We start from the raw sequence: 20,595 nt of genomic DNA on the forward strand, positions 1-20,595 counted from the left end.
TATTTTCAAGCTATTGATGAGTATTTGTTGTTACTTGATAAGGGATACCATTTGGGTTATTTTTCTCTCAATGTTTTCTACTGCTTACCAAAAACACATAAGGGCCTTAATAATTTACCTGGGAGACCTATTGTTTCTGCTGAGAAATATTTTTTAAAATCTATTAGTATTTTTTTACATGAATATTTGAAAAAAAATTGTTTTGAGCTTACCCTCATATGTGAGAGATCAGAACCAAAGTTAGAAGTGTACAAACCACTCAAACAACTCCGGTACCAACCAATAAGCGAAACAGTTCCAATAGACTCCACTCTAGTTCTTTAAACCACAAGTTTAATCCACATAACGCCAGGACGTACGATACATACGACAAACACTGAAGTAAAAAACAAAAAACTTAAACTAACATGGTACACAAGGACTAGCAAAACGCTGAAAGCAGTTTAGCGCTTTCAACCAAATCACAATGGTCTTCTTCAGAACTGCTGATGAAAGCATTCAATCCATTTAAATTAACTTTTTGGCGCCAAATAATGTAACATTTCTTAAAGGCGCTACGCCTAACATTCTGAGTAATCCTAGAGGTGGTGATGTCAAAGCACTAATTACATTCAGGGAGGCTTGGTGGCAACTATTCTTAGATGCCACCACCCCACCCGGACTGAATGATAGTATATCTATCAAAAGTTTACTATCTTAGAATGTACATGATTTGATTGACTTACATTACACATTTTGTACTTATTAAATAGATAACTAGGAATCCACATGTGGATATTAGTATTGATAGTGTACTTGTTTGCCCACACTATATATATATCCTATATTTTTTATATTTTCTACATTTTTATATTTTTACATTTTATATTTTACACTTTACATCTTTTACACATATTTGACAGCACCTTTGACAGTGCATTAGTGAAACTATATGTATTAGATAATGTGTTTTTATCAATATAGGTCTACTTTATTTGTATATTAAATAATTTCATTGTTTAACATGTTGTAATCTATACATATGCAATATGCCTATCATGGTTAGTTATTAGATATATTAATGCGTCACATATATATATTTATCAACTAGCATTTGTTTACATATAGTTATGCATAGTTTGTAAGACATATGTACAGCCACATTACTTTTACATTTTCAATGTCAGTTTATAGTTTAGTCATATAGATATTTGATGTAATTTACCTACTATAGCATCGAGTTATACATATATATTTTTAGGAAGCATGGTTTGTACATTATTTATGTCTCAGAAACATCAAGAAAAGGTTTTATATATATTCTGATTTTTCAACATTTTAATAACTTAGTATTTTAATATTTTAACATTCAAAATCACATTCATATGTTTACTTTTTATATATTGACATGACTACTTTTTATATATATATTTAATCAAGTCCGTCTACTGCTTAAATGGAGTGAATTGATTTAACCAACATATCATTTCGTGTGTCAAGCAAGTTGTTTACATGTGACTATATTGGTATTTGATGCATTACTAATGGTGTAAAAATTGTATAGATGTAACATTTTGCTGCAATGAAAGTATTTTTTGACAGATGTTAGGCGTAGTGCCTTTAAGAAATGTTACATTATTTGGCGCCAAAAAGTTAATTTAAATGGATTGAATGCTTTCATCAGCAGTTCTGAAGAAGACCATTGTGATTTGGTTGAAAGCGCTAAACTGCTTTCAGCGTTTTGCTAGTCCTTGTGTACCATGTTAGTTTAAGTTTTTTGTTTTTTACTTCAGTGTTTGTCGTATGTATCGTACGTCCTGGCGTTATGTGGATTAAACTTGTGGTTTAAAGAACTAGAGTGGAGTCTATTGGAACTGTTTCGCTTATTGGTTGGTACCGGAGTTGTTTGATGTGAGAGATAGTCAAGATTTTTTGACTAAAATACAAGGTTTTAAGTGGAACAGTTCTATGTTCTGGTTATGCATGGATGTAAAGAGTTTATATACGAACATCAGACACGATGTTGGTATCCAGGCCTTTTTTATTTTTTAGTAGATTTTCCTATGTCCCATTTGTTGATTGATTTGGTTGTATTTTGTCTAAAGAATAATTTTTTTGTTTTTAATGGGGAAGTTTTTCATCAATTACAGGGGACTGCCATGGGGGTGGCATTCACCCCAATGTATGCTAACTTGGTTAGGGGCAAGTTTGAATTTGATAATATATATCACCATAAGTTCTATAGGTCTCATGCTTTGTTATATCTGAAATTCATAGATGATCTTATTTTCTTGTGTAATGGCCATACTGAGGCTGCATCTCAGTTTGTGGAAGATCTACTAGTTAACAATATGGGCCTATAATTTGATGGTATGGTGAATTTTTTGGATATTAAACTTAGCCAGCTGAAAACGGGGTTGCATAGGAAATTTGAACAGAGAAATAAAGAAGTTATGTCTTACCATAATGTTCCATCTGTATTGTTGATCCTCGTTCAGTCATTACGCATGGGTATCGGTTCCGACCTCGGAACCGAGCCGGCCATTTTCCAACCTCCCGTCAGCTTCAAACTCTCAAGCTAAACTCTTACCCACAATACCCCTCTCCCTGTTACCTCAGATTGAGTTTAAAATTCAAAGAAGGTAGAGGCTACCTCTGGTCAAATAACCTAAGAGAACTGGATGGTGAGATCCACTAGAAACCACAGGCGGGGGAAGGAGGGAGGGTCGTAATGACTGAACAAGGATCAACAATACAGATGGAACGTTATGGTAAGACATAACTTCTTTATCTGATATTGTTAATCCTCATTCATTCCTTACTCATGGGACACAGTCCCCAGCTACCTCTATTCCTGGGAGGCTCTCATGGAAGAACATTCCTGAGCACCATAGAACCAAATGATGCTCTTCCCTGGAGGCGAAATCCAATTTGTAATGATTGATGAAGGTATGAGGCGTAGCCCAAGTTGCAGCTGCACAGATGTTATGTAAAGAAGCTGTAGCCTGGAAAGCAGCAGAAGTTGCCACCAACCTTGTTGAATGAGCCTTCATGGTAGTAGGCAACGAAATATTACGTTGTGTATAAATGAAGGTCACACAGTCCTTCAACCATCTAGCTAATGTGACCTTAGCAACAGCAGATCCTAATCTAGGTCCAGAAAAGGCCAAAAATAACTGGTCAGATTTACGAAAGGACCTAGTCCTGTTTAAGTAAAAATGGATTTGCCTGTGGATATCTAGGGTATGTAGGCAATACTCTCCTCTGTTTGAATGATTGGGAAAGAAAACTGGCAATTCAATGGTTTGATTGATGGACATTTCAGAGATCACTTTTGGCAGAAAAGATGGATTAGTTCTCAGAGACACTCTGTCTCTATGAAAAATCAAGTATGGACTCTTGATACATAAAGCTTGAAGCTCAGAAATACGTCTGGCAGAAGTAATGGTGACCAAAAACAAGGTTTTCCATGACAAATACTTAAGGTCGCATGAAGAGGCTGGTTCGAAAGGTGGCATTGTCAGAGCTTGTAGAACTAATGATAAATCCCATGGTTGAATAGGTTCTCTAAAAGGTGGCTTCAGATGATTCACACCTTTTATGAAGGTCTTACACAATTTGTGGGACATAAGTGAGGAATCTTGGACACCCTCATGAAAATTAGAAATTGCAGCAAAATGAACTCTAATGGTAGCGGCCGATAGACCTGATTGGAAAAGATCAGCCAGATAGTCTAGTATTATCGACACTGGTGATGAGGAGGGATCTACTTGTTTACCTTTCAGCCAACAGGTAAATCTTTTCCAATTGCTCATATAAGTAATTCTACTGGAAGACTTATGAGATGCAATGAGAATGTCACGTACTGGTAAAGAAAGATCATTCTGCCTGGTGATCAAGGGAACTGGAGTAGCCAAGCTGTGAGCTTCAGGCTGTTCAAGCTGGGATGAATCAGGTTCTGTGGATGTGAGATCAACTCTGGGGTTGGATGGAGAATCCATGGTCGATCTAGTAGGTGAGGCCAAAGGAAGGGGAACCAAATCTGTCAAGGCCAATATGGTGCTATGAGGATCAACTTGCTCTTCAACCAACGGGCTTTCTTCAGAAAATGGGGAATGAGGGGAAAGGGTGGAAATGCGTAAAGAAGATCCGAGCACCAATCGTGGACTAGAGCATCCCTGGGTGACTGTCCTGGAGGGGGAATCAGGGTGAAGTAGTTGCTGCATTTGTAGTTGGTCAGGGATGCAAAGATGTCGCAGCAAGGACGGCCCCAGTGGTGGAAGATCTCTGCCGCTATCAAAGGATTCAGCGACCACTCATGAGGTTGAAGAATGCACCTGCTGAGTCTGTCTGCTATCACCCTGGAACTCCCGGGAATGTGCATTGCTAGAAGAAAACAGTTGGTAGCCATTGCCCATTGCCATATCCTCATGGCCTCTCGACAAAGGGGGTAAGATCTGGTTCCACCTTGCTTGTTGATGTACCAGACCACCGCCATGTTGTCTGATTGAATCTCAGTTGTCCCAGACAGCAGCAGGGGATGGAATGCTTGCAATGCCAGAAGCACTGCCCTCAGCTCTAGAACATTTATGTGCAGATGGGCCTCCAGTTCGGACCAAGTGCCTTGGACTGTCTGTCCCTGACATAGCCCCCCACCCTATCAGGGAGGTGTCCGTGGTCACTGTAGCCTTGGGTTGCTGGGGGGAAAAGGGGCGAGACCATTGTGACAGATTGTGTGTCATCCACCAATTTAAATCCTCTTTGCACCTGTGGGTTACTTGAATCATGGCTGAAAGAAGATGCTGAAAAGGATACCATTGGGTGAACAGCAGACATTGTAGAAGCCTCATGTGAAACCTGGCCAGGGGAACAATGGTGATGGAGGCTGCCATGGAACCCAACAGCTGTAGAACCGAGTGAGCCGTGGATTTCTCCCTTGAAAGGATTGGAATCAGTTGTTGCTTTATCCTTAAAATTCTGTACTCTGGAATGGCAGCTCTGCAGTTCTTTGTGTCCAAGATAACCCCTATGAATTATTTCGACTGAGATGGGGTGAGATTGGATTTTTGCCAGTTTATGGTTATGCCTAGCCTTTGTGCAGCGAGGAGAGAGTATGTCAGGGCTTCTTCCAGCAGATGTCTGGTGGGGGCAGAAATGAGCCAGTCGTCTATGTATGGAAACACCTGGAATCCTTGAAGTCGCAAGTGAGCTGTGACAACTGCCATGCACTTTGTGAACACTCTGGGGGCTGTAGAGTCCGAAGGGCAGTACTCTGAACTGGTAGTGATGGGCTCCCGCACAGAAGCGCAGAAATCTTCTTGACAGCCTGTCCACTTTTATGTGGTAGTACGCATCTTGAAGATCTATCAAGCATATCCAATCGTCTTTTTCCAAGAGCGGGAGGATAGACTGTATTGTGACCATCCAGAATTTTTGTACTCTCACAAACTTGTTCAATACACTGAGATCCAAAATTGGTCTCCAGTCCCCGGTTTTCTTTGGCACCAAATATAGTCTTGAGTAGAATCCGGATCCTACCTGGTCTGGATGGACTATTTGGATGACTCTCTTTCTTAGCAGCTTTTCTATCTCTAGTGCTGCTTCTTCCCTTTGACTGGGTGGAATGTTGGGAAGGTTTTTTGAAGGGACAGGACAAAGATCGAAGGGGATATGATAACCTCTAGTTATAATCCTTTGTACCCAAGAATCGGTGGTGGTGGTTAGTCAGGCAGAAGGGTACAAGGAGAAATGTCCCTCAACCACCTCCAGAGGATAGGAGTTGGGCTGCTCTTCAGGAGCACTGGTAGGATTGGCCAGGGAAAGAATCCCTGGAACCCTGGTTACACAGACCCCCTCTGCCCCAAAAGGAGCATCTTCCCTGTGAGTTTCCCCCTCTGCCTCTAGGGGAGAACTCAGCCTGTGTGTCACGGAAAGGACCCTGAGATTTCTTGAACCATATCTTCCCACTCTTTTGGTTTCGGGAGAAAGCACATTGAGGGGAAGAATAACGGACACCTATGGCAGAAAGGGTCTTACAGTCATGTTCACATCTGGCCAGTGTGCTTTTAACTTTAGGTCCAAACAATGAGGAGGCCTCAATGGGAGCGTTAAGAAAGGAAGCCTTAAAGGGTTCCGCAAAATTGCACGAGCGCATCCAGGCGTGTCGTCTCAAGGCTGCAGCTGAACCCGCTGGTCTACCTGCTCCTTCTGATGTGTGAGATATCAGTCATATAGAGGAGTTAGATATTGACTCAATGGTGGCCAGCTGAGAGGCCACTTTGTCACGGACCTCATCAGACACGGCACCAGCCAAGGTTTCAGAGAGCTCAGAAATCTGATCCCTTTGAAGCCTGGTAAAGTGTGCCATATAATTCAGGAACCTGATAGCAAAGGTCACTGATGCAAAGGTGCACTTCCCTATCCTGTCCAGGGCCCAGGACTCTTTGTTAGGTGGATGGACAGTCTGGCTTTCTTCCTCTGCCAGATCTTTTTTTGTTGCGGCTGCCACCACCAAAGCATCCACAGGAAGACCTTTTGACCAATGAGGGTCTGTAGCAGGAGGGAAGAAAATCTTATCTGGCCTCCAGGGAATAGCTTCAATGGAGTCAGGAGCCTTCCAAGCATGCTGCACAATAAGCCAAACAAGTTAATCGGCAGGTAGAGTAACCCAGGAGGTAGGGGGATGGGCACGAAAGGCCTGCAGGAACACAGATTCCGCAGTGGTTGGATTAGAGGACTGCCAGTCACCTCTCTGTTTCAGGATTTCGAGGATATCACCAAAGGATACCTCAGAGGGTGACCGAGGGGATCCTTCCCCCTCATCAAAATCTGTGTCTTCAGTGAGGGACTCCTCTGTGGAGTCCATGTGCTTCCTCTTACACAAACCTTTCCAGTGGACTACTTCAATGGGGGAAGCTGGGGAAGACAGCGGAAAAGGGATTTCCTGTGGGAATATGTCCTGAGGCCCTTGTACCTGTGTCCACTCAGTGCGACTTGTGAAACTAGTCTACCAGAGGAGGGTGGAGGAATAGACAGTCCAGTATCACCAGCAGGAGCGAAGGCCTTTACCATCAGTTGGAAGGCTGGTCCACCTGAAGAGGAGTGAATGTCTAGGGCAGGGTTCACCCCTCCCCTAAGTGGCTCAGCCTGCTGACCAGGAGCCCCTGGATGGCTGTGGAGCAGCAAACTATGCATGTCACAACTGACATCCTGGGTCATAGCAAAACTTTCCTGCCATGAAGGCAACTGCGGTTCCTTAGTGAGATCCATAAAGGGAACCGCAGAAGGGAAAGACTGTGCTATATCCATGGACTTCAAAGGCAATGAAGGAGGAGAATAAGAAGGGGTCTTTGGAGATGGGTGATCACCTCCCAAGGAAGGATAGGCCCTGGGGGGTGGGATACCTCTGGCCAAGAGCACCTGATCCACAAGACACAACACATCGTGTTCGGAAAGGCTTCTAGTGGACCTCACGGAGACTGAGGGAGAAACAGGCCTGTCCACAGAAGAGGCAAACTCGGTGACCATCTCACCAGTCTGCACCAAGAACAATGGTGCCAAGAGAGGCTGGACTATGGGTGTCTGCACCGAAGAAGTCATTGGTGCCGAGGTCATGGTCTGCACCGACACAGGGATCGGTGCCAAAGTGGTTGTCAGAACCAAAGCCGGAACTGACAAAACTGGAGTCAACAATAAAGGTGTCGGTTCCAAGTAAGATGTCGGAGCTGACGTGGTCAAGGTCTGCGCCGACTGAATGGTCAGTGCCGATACAGTAGTAGTAGTCTGAACCAAGGAGCCCCTCGGTGCCAATATAGTGAAGGCTGCTGGACAAGACGGAGCCGAGATCACTAATGGAGCCGAAGGCCTCAGTGCCAAAGGTCTAGGCACTGAAAGCACTGGGGCTGACTGAGTGAGCTCCGGACCCAAAACTTTAGCCTTTTTAGGTTTTGGTTGGCGGGAGTCCCCAGCCAGGGATGAAGGCAAAGATTTAGCCTGGGTAGGAACATCCAAAATTGTCTTATGGGCTTTAGGAGGGGTTGAGACCTCCGACCCAGATATAGCCTCTGAAAAGGGAGATTTAAGAATTCCCTTCAGCAACAACTTGTTTTTCCTTTCCAACAAAGTTCTATTTGAAGTTTTCACAGATAGTACAGGGCGGGTCAACAGAAAAGTGGGACACCCCCAAACAATAAACACACGAATGTGCATCAGAAGTAGGTAGTTTGTGTCCACAATCAGAACACCATTTAAACCCTGAACTACCTTTCTTATCTGCCATGATAACAAAGAATACCCAAAGGTATGAAAAAAGAAAGGGAAAGATTACCAACGATGGTAAGGGAAGAATACCTCGCGGTAAAAAGATAGAGAAAAGAGAAGAAAACCTCAAGAAAATATGGTCGCTAGATGCGATAGGGTAAGAGGCAATGAAAAAGAAACTTTTCTGACAGAAAAGTAATATAAATGACTATTATACAACAAATAACTGTACTTAGCTCAAGAGAAGCAGCTTGACACGACCGAATGGCAATGCGGCAAACGAAATCTGCGGTAATCGGGAGAGGGGGATTGTAGGTAAGAGTTTAGCTCGAGAGTTTGAAGCTGACTCGATCTTGAAAAATAGCCAGCTCGGTTCCGAGGTCGGAACCGATACCCATGCGTAAGGAATGAACGAGGATTAACAATATCAGATTGAATATTTTGCTACCTGTTTTATATGCCTATGGCACCCCCTAATGATTGTAGAGGTGGCACATGACCATTATAACTGCAATGTTAATGTGTGTACCAGACACCTGAATAGTACCCATTTTACTCACATATGGTTTGTGTGCTTCCTATAAATGAAAGTTATGCATTTACCAGAATGCTGGATCCTTTTATTCCAAAAATGAGTAAACCACTTTCTCCTGCAGAGGCAATAATTCCAATAGCGAAATGTAAAAAAATCCTTTTTATTCCACACGATACAAGGATTTAATACAAGAAGATGACAAGCGCTTTCGCCTGCTTCATTCCAGGCTTTATCAAGTCAAACAACCTTGACTTGATAAAGCCTGGAATGAAGCAGGCGAAAGCGCTTGTCATCTTCTTGTATTAAATCCTTGTATCGTGTGGAATAAAAAGGAATTTTTTACATTTCGCTATTGGAATTATTGCCTCTGCAGGAGAAAGTGGTTTACTCATTTTTGGTGTTTCAGCGTTGTGGTTTTTTGGTTCTATCCTTTTATTCCAAACCCATCCGATACAAAAGTCAGGTACAAAGTCACTCTTCAGATCTGATGCTGTCATTAGCTAGTACTCCAATGCCTTGAGCTCCTAGAAACTTCTCCCAAAATCCCCTGTGCGCCTCCCCCTTCAGATTGAGTTTGCTGCCTACAGACTACATGCACCAGGAGAACATTAATGAGATACTGACAAAACTACAGAAACACAACAATTTGGGCGAGTGATGTTGTATCAGACACAGTTGAATGAAAAGGCTTCCATGTTACGGTAAATACATAACTTCCATATCCTATTTCATCACTCCATCCAATCCAACAGTTGGAACACAATCCTAAGTTACCTGAGATCTTGGGAGGAATCATGATAGGATACCTCTGACAAACCTCTTACACTTACACAACTACTCCTAGTCCACAGATTAATATACAAGCCAGGACAAAGCAAAGCCCTAAAAGGCTTATTACACACATACACTCTGATAGGCCACTTCAAACTGGAAACAAAATGTTTCTCACTGCCTACAAACCACACCTTTCAGCAGGAACCTCTCTCTGTTCCAACTATGTGACCCACTCCTGGAAGTCTATCCCGTCATCCCTGAAACATACTAGCAACTTTTCCAATTTCAAGACCAATCTAAAAAAACATTTATTTGGCACCTGGCATTGTTCATGCACAAGCCTCAAAACAGATGCATGACCACCTACTCACTATAACTATGCTTTTCTCACTCTAAATTCACTACCACCTCCATATCTGATCAGATAGTAATGGCCTAACATCGAAAGAAGCTTTCGCTTTAATGATACCATACTACTAATGTATGCTCTTCTACCTCTTCAACCAACACATACTACTTTTTTCCCTATCTCGTGTTCATCCATAACATTCGCATCTTTCTAATAATAATAATCAACACTCTCTCCAAGTCCTTAATTTTCCCTCCTACTGATTACTCCTCCTCATCTCATTCTATTCCTCTGTCGATTTTGGCAGCAGAATACTCTATTATTTTTCAGTTCCATCCATTATTAGAAATATAGTAAATATTTTGAATAACTATGTATTAGTTTACTTCACACAGGCTATCTACTTTCACAGTGTGTCTTGCTACTTGTAGTATATATTGTATTCTTGAGTGCAATTTATCCTAGTAATATGTCTGTACATGTATTTCAATTTGTGTTTTAACCTGTTGTGGGGATTTCCTCCTCTTGCAGACAGTTACTTATCAGCTACTGTAAAATGTTTTTATGTGTGTTTTTGTGGAGCCTTTCTCCCCAGCTCATTGTAAAATATTTAATCAGTTGCGGGGCTTATCTCCCCTTGTATATGATTACACAATTACCATTTAAATGTTTTAGAATCTGTTATGGGGGTTTTCTCCCGAGCCTCCTCTGAAAATGGGCCATTTGGCTCAGTCAGACTTTCTGGTTATCAAAGGACAAATAAATAAATAAAAACAAAGTTCCAAATGCAGCTCTGGCTCTTGAACTGATGTCCAGTTTATAATGTTTGTAAAAGATGTGACGCGTATACTATGTGGCCACTATACATATAAATCATCAATAGAGGAATTTCTGAAAAAGGCTGTAAAAGTTGTCATAGATATTGTGGCATGAGCTTATAATTTAGTCTAGATGCTGCAAGAGTAAACAAATGAGATACAATTGGATAACCTTTGGACAGAATTTACTTAGCAACTTTGGAGCCCAATCTGTTAAAAGCAAAGAAAAGAACCTGAGCTGCCTGTGAACATCTAGGGTGTGTAGGAGATAATCTCTGTAGCAGTAAAGAACACTGAAAAGTTAATAACTGATTCATATTATTATCTGAGGACACATTAGGGATAAAGGATGGATTGGTTCATAATGTGACCCTGTCACTCTGGAAAACCAAGTACAGTAAACTTTCAGTTAACCGGAACCCAAGCAACCGGCACTTTCAAGCAACCGGCAAAAAAATATCAAAGAAATACAGTGCAATTTTCATGTATTGCACTTTCTGTTTTCCCCCACAGAAACATACCTTACATTTTTAGAGTTTTAGTTGTAAAAAGGAAGATAGGAATAAATTCTCTCTCTCCACAACCTGAGAACAAATCAAACCAAACAAATAGTATAAGGTACAGTATTAGTCAGGCCTATTTTTAATAGTAACTCTGAAGCAACCAGGAACTACAGTTATCCAGCATCTACCAATCCCCATGGGTGGTAGTTAACTGAGAGTTTATTGTATGATGTGGTAACAGACAAAGCACAGAGTTCTGAAATTCATCCCAATGATGTAAAAGCCACCAGAAAAAGTATTCTCCAAGATAAAATCTTCAAGTTTGAAGTTTGAAGCTGGTTCAGTGCTTCCAAAACCAAATTTAAGTCTGGGGTGGAGTGGGGTCTTTAACAGTGGTTGAAGAAGAAACATTCATTCGAGGAAAACCTTGCAGAGCTTATGGAAGGCTAAAGTGTTGTTCTGGTACGCAGGATGATAATTAGAAATGGTAGTCAGCTTTCTGAGTGCATTATTTCTAAGAAGAAAACAAAATGTGAATTTCAGTTTTTGAAAAGGAGGGATGACTGGCCATTAGAGGAACTAGGGAAACCATGCAGTTAATTTGGGGTTGTGAAGGTATGTGTTAGGCTGACCAGAGGGATGTGAAAGAAAATCTAGTTATGGATCAAGAAGCCAAGTGGATTTCCTCAGAGAAGGCCTAAGCAGAGAAAAACAGATTCTGTTTGGGCCAGTATGGAGCAACAATAATTACCAGTGATTCACGTGTCAAAACCTTCTGAAGGAACTTGGTCATAAGAGACAGAGTGCAAAATGCATAAAGTAGTCCAGGGGGCCACTGGCAGACTAGAGCATCCCTGGGTGTCTGCCCCTCCAAGAAGTAGGGAAAAGTAGCTTCTTCACTTGGTGATGGATGGAGATGTGAACAAGTTGCAGCAAGGTTGCCCCCAGTGACTACAAATTTCTTGAGCCACTAGCAGATTGAGGGACAACTTGTGAGACAATAGAATAAATCTGCTTAGCTGGTCTGCTAGCCAGCTGGACTTCCGCAGAATGTGCATTGCCACTAGAAAGTGACCTGAATATGAGGACCAATGCCATATTCTCATGGCCTCTCTGCAAAGTAAGTCATGGTCCCTTCCTGTTTGTTGACAGACCAGATCACTGACATGTTGTACATCTGTATGGCTGTCATACCTAAAAGCAAGAGGTCTTGAAATTCTTGCAATGCTAGGAAGACTGCCTTCATCTCTAGGATGCTGACATGAAGGCTATCCTCCAAATTATTCCAAATTCAATGACCATCCTCCCCTCGAAGTGCCCCCACCCCAAAGTGGAGGTATCTGTGGCTACTACTACAGATGGAGGGGACAGAACAAATGCCTTCTGTGTGAAGAAAAGGGGATGTCAACCACAAGTTCAAATGATTTCTGCATGACTGAGTCAGATAAATGGTGTTTGGAAGAAAGTTTGTTCGATATGACCATTGTGTGGACAACATCCACTGGAGTATCCCATATATAGTCTCAGCATAGTGAACCATGGAAATTGCAGCTGCCATGATGCCCAGAGTCCTTGGAACCATCACATCAGGGGACTACTGATGAAGATAAAGTACGCAAACTGATCACTGAAGGGAGGCTTGTCCTGGTGAGAGAGACACTCAACATGTAATTGTGCTGAAATGGAATCCGATAAAAAAAATTTGTTGTATGGGTTGAATCTGTGACTTTTGGAAGTTTACAGAGATGCCAATGGATATGCAAAGCTATAAAAAGTAATCTCTGGATGTTTCTTTGTTGAAGCAAGAAGACAATTGTCTTGGTATGGGAACACATGAATCTGTACTAGCCATAGGCTGACTGCAACTACTGCCAAATATTTTGTGAATACCCAGGGGGCTGTAGTGAGACTGAAGTGGTAATAATTATCTCATATGCAGAAGCACAGAATCTCCTGGACTCCTTTGTGATCTTTATGTGGAGAGAGGTATCCTGGAGGTCTATGGAGCACACCCAGTCGTATGCATTGAGACAGGGCAAAATTGCTGACACTGTAGCCATTCTGAATTGGACCTTTTTCACAAAAAATGTTAGGCCAATGAGATCCAGAATTGGCTTTTTTATCCCGCGGTAGTGATGCTGCGGTAGCATAGTCACCTCACAGCAAGACGTTGTCCCGTTCGATTCTCAGCTAGAGCATCTTCTGTGTGGAGGCATACGTGAATGAGCGTGCCTTCGTTGAAGGTTGTGTGTCAGGGCTGGTAACTCGGCACGTACAAATCCACTACCAAACATTAGCGGACCGGAGTTCTGCTGTGGTGACCCCTAACCGGGATAAGCTGAAAGACACAACAACAACAACAAAAAAACAATCTTTAATAAACTACTGACACTCTCTGGTCTGGTGGAACCTCCTGGGTGTCTCTTTTCTGAAAGAAGGTAGGCACCTCCTGAAGAGCTGCTCATATCAGATGGGGTGGAACATTTGATAACAATGTCTTCTGAGGTGGGGACCTTTGGAAAATGGTATTGAATTATTGTATAGCCTCTGGATATGACATCTTGTACCCAGCTGTACTGCATGATGGCCATACATGAAGTTAGAAAACAAGACAATCAACCCTGACTGCCTCCACAGCTAGGCAGTCAGACAAGCCTTCAGAGGTGTTGATTTGGCCTCACTGAGAAGGGTTTTCTATACCCCTAGTTTTTCTGGCCCTTCAGTCACATGTTCCATGCTCACTGAAGGGGCCACCTCTTCCATGACTGCCCCTATCAAAAGAGCATAGGGTTGACATTGGGATTTCTGAATCCACAGGGATTTGGAATCCTTCTGATTACTGGTTGAAGGATCTTTGAGGGTTCTCAAATCTAACCCCCATGACAGACAGCATATTCCTATTTTGCTTACACCTTGGCAATTTTTCTTTAATCATTGGTCTGAAAACAGAGAATCCAGCAAAGGGGAGTTGGTAAAGGATGCCTAAAAGATGTCTGAGAAGTCGCAATGTTGAAGCCAGGCAGAGTAATGCCAGTGCCTGCTACACTACCTGCTAAATCATCCTCATTGTAGACACATGAAGAGATTTGTGAAGATCAGCATGGTGTCAGGGTAGTCTGAAGTTGTTTAGTCAACTCCGGAGTCCTAGTCTGTCCCAAAGTAACAATAGCCTGTTTAGCTAGGTCCTTCTGGAATCTTTTCATGCATGTCAAGCAATGTAATGCCCTCAAGGCATATGTAACTGAGGCATAGACTTGCTTCCCCATTCTGTCAATCTTTCCAGATTCCTTGTATGGGGGATGGACAGCAGATGACTTATCCATGAGTTCTTTTTTCATGGCTGCTGCAACAATCATTGAATCCACCAAAGGACCTGTAGACTGCAACTGTCTATCCTTAGGAGGTTGCAGGACCTTATCTGGCTTCTGTAGGTTTGCTTCCACAGTGTTTTATTCTTGCCATTCCCTCCTGGTGACCAAATTTATAGGACATTCATCAGCAGACATCACCCAATAGTTAAAAGGGGTAGAGCTGTATGCTTTGAAGAGCACTTTCTCATCCTGAGAGGGTGGGTCAGATATGCAGGATCCCCTTTGTTTCATCTGTTCTAGGACTTCACCAAAGATGGTATCTTTGGAAGAGGATCTGAGATCCCTCACTTTCATCCAAGTCCAGGTCAGAGGTACTTGACTCCGAAGAGGAATTTATGTGTTTCCTTTTATATGTTCTCCTCTTAGGAATCTCTGGCTGGGAGTGGTCGGAATCCTCAAAAGTGTCAGATCTTAGTTGCTGTGAATCTCAAAAGGATACAGCTCTGCTGTCTCCCTGTCAACCTAGATAAATTGGCTGGTGCATCAAAAGATAGACATTTTGGTGTGGGGCCAGTATTGAAGGGGGTCCTATCAATAGCTGGGGGGGGGGGCTATGATGTTCTCCATAGCCCTGAAGGTGGATCCAGTGGCTATTTGCATTGAGGAATCTTCCCTCAGAACCAACTCCTCTCCTGTCAAAGCAAAAGTGGATGGGGTCAAGGAGGGGTGCTCTGATACTGAGAACCCAGAAGGCCTCTATATGAAAACTGGTACTGCTGGCTGAAATACCAAGACCCCCAAAACCAAAAATGGTTACATTTAAGTTGAACCTGCAGATGGTGCTGAGGGCATGGTATCATGTGTCCAGGACTGAAACCTGCTCAATACCAAAGGGACCACAGTCAAGTAGGTCAAACGTGAAATTATCAGCACCAAAGGAAAAGGGACTGTCAATGCTGATGTGACAGATACAGGTGAGTAACAGGCTGTGGTACTGCCAGTACAGAAACTGTCACGAGGAAAGGAACAAAGAGAGGTAAGGGGGAGGCAACCCAATACACCCTGGTAACAGAAGGAGATGGAATGATACCCAGTTCTATTTGCGTCTTCAGAAATGGCCTCATCACTGGCTACCAGTCCACTTCAGATGTGCTTCTGAAAGAGCGTGAAGATTAGAAGAAAGTCTAGAATTTAGGAAGCAGGGTAATTCGCTTAGTTTGGTAGATTAATTATCCCCTAATAACTATCATCTGTTGAACTGGGAATCTCTGTCTTGGTGCCAAAGGAGATGATTCTTTCCTGGCCATCTTGACAGAAGATGAAGAAGTTCCCTGGTCTTCAGATACCTGTTTTTACTATTATTTTTTTTCCTGGTTTCTCTGCAGAATCAGTTGGAAGAAGAAAGTAAGAGGATCAGTAAACAATTCTAAGTGGAAAAAAAGAATAAACATTTATTTTTTTTAAATTTATTTTACATTTGTTGACTGGGCTAGTCTAACTGGATACATGTCCATTTTCAGTAGAGGCCCAGGGAGAAAAGCTCCAGGAAAACATGCAAAAATTAATAAAGCTTAAAAAGTAAAAAGCAGCTATTGTTACATAAACATTATAACAGAAATTAATTAAAAACTAATTTTTTTTCAGAAGATGTGCATAATTATCTTCTGAAACACAGAAGATGTGCATAATTATAGGGCGGCCACAGTGGTGCAGCGGTTAGCATTGCCGCCTGACAGCAAGAGGTTCTCCGGTTCAATCCTCGGCTGGGGTGCCTTATGTGCGGAGTCTGCATGTCCTCCCTGTGGTCACGTGGGTTTCCTTCGGGTGCTCTGGTTTCCTCCCACATCCCAAAGACATGCTGTAAGCTGATTGGACACTCTAAATTGGCCCTAGGTGTGAGTGTGTGCGTGTGTATGCCTTCTGTGGAAGGTTGGGTGCCGGGCTGGCAACTCGACACCATAAAACTCCACTGCCAATCATGAGCAGACAGCTGATCCACTGTGGCGACCCCTAACTGGGAAAAGGTGGAAGAAGAAGAAGAAGATGTGCATAATTACATTACTCAAAGTGAACAATAGCAATAATATATATGGAAACATACATTTATATGCAAAACGTAGCATACAGAGGCATTGTAGGGAGGATTGTAGTGGATGTAGGCTGAAAATAGGAGTTAAGGATAAAAGTTAGTCATGGTTGGTACAGGAGCATAACAAGTGGTTATTGAGAAATAGTTTTAGATTTCTTTTAAAAAGTGGGAGAGAGGTCTGAGATGTAAGGTCAGGTGGTAGTTGATTCCATACTTTTCCGAAAGAGTTAGAGAACCAGGAGTCACCTGCTAAGTTTTTTGATTTGGTAGTATTAATCAACATTTTGTTTGAGGAGAGTAGATTCTTGAGGTTATTATATGGTATAATGAGGCTGGAGAGTATTGGAGTGTCGCTGGATTGATACAGGGTTTTCTGGGCTATTGTAAGCTGGTGAAATTGAAGCTGGTTAAGAAATTCTAACCAGCCTAGTTATTTTAGATTCAGACAGTGATGAGTTCTAAAAGGAGAGCTTGTAGCAAATCTAGCAATATTATTATATGATATAGCTAGTTTGCTGAGGTCATTTTTAGAGAGGTTGGTGTATATGGGAGAAGCATAGAGTAGGGTTGAGATTAAGTCGGTTCCGGCTATAGCAGTCCTAGCTACTGGTGTAAGAAAGGGTTTGATTCTTTAGAGGGATCCTAGTTTTCTGTTAACTAATTTTATTGTGGTATTTATGTGATTATCAAAGTTTAGGTTATTGTCAATTGTAATTCCTAAGAGTTTAGTGGTAGGGTCAAGAGAAATAAGAGTACCATTAATGGATGTGAGAGTGATATGTAGATGTGTGGACTTTTGGGTTGGTGTGAAGAGTAATAGTTTAGTTTTTCTGGGGGTTGAGGAGGAGGCAGCAGTTAGAGAACCATTGTTCTACAGTGTTGAAAGCTTTTTGTGTAAGAGAGTAAAGTTTGGCCTGGGAAGTGCCTGAACAGATTATAGTAGAGTCATCTGCATATTGAATGCAGGTGGAGAGTGGAATGGCTAAATGAAGGTCATTGATATAAATGGAAAACAGGAGTGGGCCTAGTATGGAGCCCTGTGGAACACCTAGTGAGTTAGAAAGTGATTCAATAGTTTATTTTGCCAGAGTACAGCCTGTTGTTTGTTTTCAAGGTAAGATGTGAGCCAATTCATAGTTAGAGGGTCAAGTGAAAGGGACTTTAGTATGTGTGGAAGTAGCTGGTGATTAACCATGTTGAAAGCTTTAGATAAATCAACAAAGACTGCAGAGGAAAGAATATTTTTGTTACAGTTTTTGTTGATACAGTTTGTGAAGGACAGCAGGGCATTGGTGGTACTGTGGAATGGTCGGAAACCATGTTGACAGTTAGCTAGTAGGTTGTAATGGAGAAGCTGGTTAAGTAGTTGTTTGTGAATGCACTTCTCCATTATTTTTGCAAGTGGGGTTGAGTAGAGCTATAGGATGAAAGTTGGAAAAGTCATTGGAGTTCCCACCTTTATGTAGTGGGATGATATGAGAAATTTTCCAGAAAAATGGGATAGTACCTTCCTTTATGGTTCTATTTATCAGTATGGAGATGGGATAAGCAATAGCTTTAGCTCCTTTTTGCAAAAATTCTGCTGGGAGTTTGTCAGCTGAGGGGGTGGTTGGTTTTAGCTTTTGGATTAGGGAGCAAAAGTAGGATGTGGGTACTGGTTCTAAATGGAATAATGGAGGAGGGATGGTAGTGGGAGTAGGCAGATTAGAGGTATCAGGGGATAGATGATTTGCAAGATTTTGGATAGTATCAGTGAAGAAAGAGTTGAAGGCATTGGCTGTTTGTATTGGATTGTCGGGGTTGGAGCCTAGAGGGTTAGGGGTGATAGTTTTGCTTGGGTATAGAAGTTTGTTAATACTAGTCCAAAATTTTTGTGGTGCTTTGAGGGAGGATTGTTGTAGTTGGAGATAATAGTTGTTTTTGTCTAGTAGGATGTTTTTTTTTTGTATTATTTCTATGTTGCCGAAAGGTTTGATGATCAGTAGGATTCTTTGTAGTACACCATTTTGCCCAGGATTTTTTTATGCGAAGGATTGGTTCCCTAGTATTATTTGAGAGCCAAGGAGCTGGTTTAGTTTTATTTCTAATAGAGCTTGTTGGGGCATGGTGGTCCAGGATTGTTAAGAAAGTGGAGTTAAAGTATTCAACTGCTTTATTTATAGGTAGAGATTTTAGAGGTGTCCAATTGCATTGTTTAAGTTCTGTTTGGAACAGCTCAAGGTTAAAATGTTTTTTGGTGCGCACTGTTCTGATAGTGTTAGGGATGGTTAGGCTGTTTTTATGTCTGATAATATATATCAGCGCTGGTTAGGCTGGTTTTATGTCTGATAATATATATCAGCGCATGGTCACTTAGGTCATCTGGAAGGGTTCCTGTTGTATAAGTTTGATGAGGACTATTAGTGAGTATCCAATCCAAGGTACTTTCTTTATTGTTAAGTCTATTTATTCTGGTGGGGGAGTTTATAGCTTGCGAGAAACCATAAAGGTTAATAAGGGTGGTGGGGTTAGTGCTGCTACATGAATTCCAATCTATATTAAAGTCTCCTAGGACTATGGTTTCTTGAGGGATGTTAGAAGAAAGCCAGTTTAGAATGTATTCGAGTATACTATTGTTATTTCCTGGGGGAAGATAGGAGCAGATGATGTTTATGGCTTTGTGTGTGTTAAGCTGGAATTTAAAGATAATTATTTCGGCACGATTTTCTAAAGGTAGGTTAAGATTTACAGTGCTAACTTGTAGTTCTGCTTTGTAGAGAATTGCTACCCATGCAGTAATAAACAAGAAAAAACTATAACTATGGAAAGACTGTTAAATTTGCGATCACTTAACTGATAGCTAAAGGAGTGAGATCTGTTCACAGTGGCAACCGAGATCTGAAGAGGAGGCACAAATGCAATTGTTGAAGTTTGTCAAAGCTGAAGGCATTAGAGCATTAGCTAATAACCAGATCAGATCCTAGGAGTGGCTTGGTACACAGATTGTATGGACTGATGAAATAAAATCATGCATTATATAGTTATGGGTCTTCATTCAGTATATCTGACCAAGACATAACTCCTTGTATTCTTTGAAGGATAGGTTATTTAAAAAAGCACTAAAAGTCAATGTTGTAAACAAACATTTGAGATAATTTAATTTTCCCCAGCATGCACAGAATTACTAGGTAATAAAAAAACAACCACCTCCACTCCACAGCGAACACAATCAGGAAACATGAAAAAGAATAGCAAAGCTTCAAACAAATTCAACACCAGGGTGAAAAATTCTCGAATAGTTTAATTCTGGTACCTCAACTTTTTGCCTTTGAGGAAAGTTTTTCACCCCAGTGCTGAGTTTGTTTTAAACTTTGCTATTCTTCTTTGTGTTTCCTGACAGAATTACTAGGTAGCCTGCTAAACTTAAGATATGTTGCTCATTTGACCCAAAAGTTGGGATACAATTAGGATATCAGGCTGTTTTGTCTTTGGTCTCTAGTTCAGATTTTGATCTTCATCTTCTGTCTCTCATCGTCTTCAATCATCTTCAAAAACTAATCAGCTGACGTACTACTTGACAGTGCCCTGCTATTTCTGCATGAATACTGCCTTTCCTCAGATAAAAGCTAATCCATCAGTGAAAGACTTATTGAATGGTGTCATACATCTAAAGCTTCCAAGACGACATAGCTTTCCTGCCTGGAGCTTAACATTGGGATGGTTAACTCTACCTCCATCTGCACCAGCTGACACAGTACATATTAAGTACCTATCTTGGAAAACTTTTTTTTGGTTGCTGTAACCTAAGAGAGAATTACTTAATAGTTATAAGCTTTAATGTGTAACCCATCTTATACTGTCTTTCATAATGAAAGGGTTTCTCTGAAAATTAATACACCTTTTAATCCTCAAAAGGCCTCAGCTTCTTCGCTTAATCAGTGAACTCAGCTGCCAGTTTTCTATGCAAACTACAAAAATTAAGTGGGTGACTCATGCACA

This window comes from Protopterus annectens, chromosome 3.part0 (assembly GCF_019279795.1).
Source record: "Protopterus annectens isolate FY-2018-M chromosome 3.part0, PAN1.0, whole genome shotgun sequence".
NCBI lineage: Eukaryota > Metazoa > Chordata > Ceratodontiformes > Protopteridae > Protopterus > Protopterus annectens.